This window comes from Gekko japonicus, unplaced genomic scaffold (assembly GCF_001447785.1).
Source record: "Gekko japonicus isolate JY-2015 unplaced genomic scaffold, Gekko_japonicus_V1.1 scaffold3111, whole genome shotgun sequence".
Taxonomy (NCBI): Eukaryota; Metazoa; Chordata; class Lepidosauria; order Squamata; family Gekkonidae; genus Gekko; species Gekko japonicus.
In genome coordinates, this window is record NW_015174931.1 from 86,360 (window position 1) to 90,902 (window position 4,543).

The following is a 4,543-nucleotide window of genomic DNA, read 5'->3' on the forward strand; positions in this document are numbered from 1 at the left end:
CCAAAATTAAAGCTGTTGTAATGCAAAACCAAATGTCCACAGATAGACACCATATACATGGTATGGAAATGAATATTGTATTCTTATATTTATGAACTGTAGAGTTGAATAGATATAGTGGGAGAGTTAGAATGGTTTCTTTTATATGTTAGTACTGTTGAGTACAAGAGTATAAGTATTAGTTGTGTTTAGTCCCCTATGTAATTGCAGCGATAATAAAATCATAATAGAAAAAACAAATTAATGCACATTTTAAAGCCAACATCAGGCAGACTTCATTCACACACATATACACCAGTTTACTCCCCTCTACTGTTGTGTGCCTGATATATTGCTTTATCTCTGGACCCTCTTTGGAAATTTTCCTGATGATACAAGTTGATAAAGAAACAGAAGGAATTCCTAGGTCAGAGAGATTAAGGCTGCCAACCGAGAATGTGTGGAATTTACCACTGGACTTGAATAGAACCCTTTACAGGGCTTTGTCATCTCATCTTCAAAAAGGCCACAAATGGATGAAGCAAATATCTTAGAGAAGAAGCAAAGTTAACCGTTTCCTGAATAGCAGTAAGGAATGCAGCCATCTGAGTACTAGGAGGCTGACCCCACTGAGGAAAGTCTGCTCTGCTTTATAGTCTGCTGCTTCATCTTCAATTTATCCCCCTGCCTGAAGCAACTTGCCTGTCATCATTTCTAAAAGCTCTTTTTCTTCCTTTCCCACATCATACATACCTGAATCATCTCCATACAAATCCCAGTATGGAATTTATGGGCGAAAGACCACAAGGTGCAAGGAAACTGCTGCCTTCAGCAAAGGAATGGGGTAGTTATCGCGGCAACAAAGTCTTTGTACCAAAGTTTGAAAATTCTTATCCTTGAAGATTTTTCTTTTGTGGTGTTAAAGCCTCTACACAGCTGGGGTGGGGGTAGATTTACAATTATTGTTGCTAATTATTTATAAAAAAAACAACCATAGTAACGAAATACAAATATTTTTCTACCAGACACAGTAGCCACTAAGTTATAAAAACATGTGCAAATAATAACAACAAATAATACCAGCTCTGCTCCAGAAGATAGTGTTGCTTGGAACAGCAAGAATCTTGGGAAGATACATCTGCAATTCCCAAGAACTTGGTTAGATTTCAAATTGCAGAAAACCATCTACCAGTCAAATATCTGACTGTGACTACAACAACAACAGCAACAACAATAATAATACCGAGTTGGTTGTTGCCCAGGTTCACAAGGACCACATCAGAGTTTGATGTTCCCAGGTCTTTGGTGAAAAATGGGCTACAGAACATAGGCTCTCTTGTTGGGCAACCAAGGCTCTCTTGTTGTGCTACTGGAAGCAGGATCTTCTGTAAAGCAAGCAGAGCAGGGACCTGAGCAGCTACTGGAAAACCAGCAACATTTTTTAGAAAATGGTCTCAAGAACAAAACAGAATCACCTTGCAATGTTATTTTGAATCAAGGTCTAAACAGCATGGATATATGTTTTAAAAAATTGAATTGTGGAAAGAAAAGTGCCCTGCTTCTACCATCACTGAATAGTGACTAGCAGATCAGTGCTGTTGCATGGAAATAGAGCTAGATGAAATAAGGAACAACAGTCACTCAAAGGAAGAACATAAAGGACAAGAATTAATTAAAACCAACCAAGAAATAGGCCATAGAAATGAAGTTTCTCTTGAAAGTCCACTACTTAACAGCGAGATATTGACATTACATCATCAGCTCACCTCTGTACAGGAAGAGCTGAAGACAAAAATCTTAGGGCAAAAAAGACCAAGATTACCTGTGCTCAGAACAACATCAAAGAAAGAACTCGCAAGACTCATTGAAAATATCAGTGCAGCGACTGAAACAATTCCTACAGCAAACATAACTGAAACCAGCCAGATGATGTATAGTGCAGCGGCTGTAGTCACAAGCGAACTGGGAATGGACATTAAGGAAAAGGCAGTTAAGGATTTTAAGGTGAAACCAAACTGGCAAATGAGATTGGAGAAGAAAATCAACAAATGCCATTCAGACTTAAGTGCCTTAAAAGAATTTTTAAAAAAAGGAAATTCAAGAATGAAAGAAGAAAACCAAACCTCAGGAAGAAATATCAGATATAAATACAATAGCCCTAGTTGCAAAAGAAATCAAAGAATTGTTGCAATATCCAAGAAGTTCAAGCAGTAGAACAGAAGGATCCAACAGTACAGACAAAACTTCAAATTCCAGATTAACCAAAGACAGTTCTACAAATAACTAGGGGGAGATGAAAAAAAATAGAAGTAAAACAAAACAAAGAAAAGATAACCTTCTGGAAAGAACTCTGGGAAGACTCAAAAGAATACAATAAAAAAGCCACCAGGTTCACAGATGTGGTAAACAAACTAAAAGGAAAGCAAATGGAAGATCTCACAATAACCCTGGAAAGCCTACAAAAACAATTGAAGAAAGTGAAGAACTGGACAGTGCCGGGAAGAGATGAGGTCCACACTACTGGCTTTAAAAACTGACGTCTTCATCCACGATTGGTGCAACAGCTTAATGATGTGCTCCATTCCAAAGCAGTAGAAGATTGGCTAACAACTGATGGGACATTTCTCATTCTGAGGAACAAAGAGAAAGCAGCAATGACAAGCAACTTCCCCCCATTACCTGCCTCCCAACAACTTTTTAGCTACTGACAAGAATTGTAGCCAATTCCATTCAAGAATATCCACAGATCAATTCAAGTTTACCACATGAACAAAAAGGGAATTTCCGAAAATCCCAAGACACTGAAGATCAGTTACTGATTGATAAAATGGTCTTACAAAATTGTAAAAGGCAGAAAACCAACTTGAATGTTGCTTGGATTGATTACAAGAAGGTATCTGATTTACTCCCTTATACATGAATCCTGAAATTACTAGAAATGGTAGGCACCAGCAAAACTGTAATAACATTTATCAAAAATGCCATGAGTAAATGGAACAGCAGGTTGATAGTGAATGGAGAAGAAATTGGAACAGTTAATAATCAAACAAGAAATATTCCAAGGAGACCCACTATCACTGCTGTTCTTTGTCATTGACCTAATACCACTCACAATCATTCTCAAAGAACAGGCCGAGGACACCAGCTTTCAAAGTCAGGCCCAAAGATTTCACACTTACTATATATGGATGACTTGAAAGTGTATGGAAAGTCATGATCAGAGACTGATTCTTTACTAAGGACAGTTTGAATATTCAGCAAAGATATAGCAATGGAATTTAGCCTTGACAACTGTGCAGCATTAGCACTGAACAGAGGAAAGACCATTGAACAAAAAGAAATCAAGATACCAAACAACAACATCAAAACACTCGGCTTTGAAGAAAACTACAAATATTGTGCAATTTTGGAAGCTGATAACATCAAACATACCCTTGTTAAGAAAAATAGAAAACAAGGAATATTACCAAAGAGTTGAAAAGATATTGCAAAGAAAATTAAATGGAGGCAACACGGTAAAGACAATTATTATATGGGCAGCCCCAGTTCTAAGACTGGCATTATCAATTGGAAACAAGCAGAATTAAAAGCAATAGATTGCAAAACTCACAAGATAATGACAATGCATCACTCACTACACCCTAGAAGTGATGTTGGTTATCTTTACTTACCATGAAAATTAGGTGGAAGAGGTCACCTGAAAGTTAAGCAAGCAGTTGAAGAGGAAAAATGAGCATGGAATTACTATACCAAGAAAAGCAAAGAGAAGCATCTAGTTGAAGTGTACAAGGCAGACTTATTTAAGGTTTCAGAAACCAAAGAAGATTTCAAGAAGTTTGCAATCAAAACTCATTTTGACAACTGGAAGGAAAAGCACTTGAATGGGCAATATTTGAAAGACATAGAGAATAAAGTTGGTAGTTAAAAAACCTGAAAGTTGCTCTAAAATCGGCACTTGAAGAAAGAAGCAGAAGGATGTGTTCTAGCTGCACAAGAGTAGGCACTCAAAATAAATAGTATGAAAGCCAAGATTCAGAAGGCCAGTGATAACAGCAAATGTCAACTTTGCAAGACAAAGGATGAAACAGTTGACCACATGGTCAGTGCCTGCAGTAAAATTGCTCAGCCTTATAAAGAATATCACAATAGAGGTGCAGCTATGTTGCACTGGAATGTTGCAAGAAGTATGGCTTACCATCAGTCAGAAATTCACGTGAATGCAAACCAGACAAGAGCATGGAGAATGATGAAACAAAGATTCTTTGAGACTTTTGATTACAGATAAACACTGGAGCCTAAAACCCCTGATATCACAATCGTAGAAAATAATGAGAAATGGGGTTTGTTTGGATCATTGACATTACAATCCCAGTAGACAGCAGAATAGAAAAGAAAGAACAGGAGAAACTCATGAAATAACTAGAAAAAAAAGAGTTAGAGCACCTCTGGGAGAAGAAGGTTACCAGCATGCCAGTTGTCATTTTACAGGCTTCATGGCTTTAAAGTCAGACAGTTCACCCTTCAATTCTTCATGCTTATAAGAGCTGGGTTAGTGTACCATTTC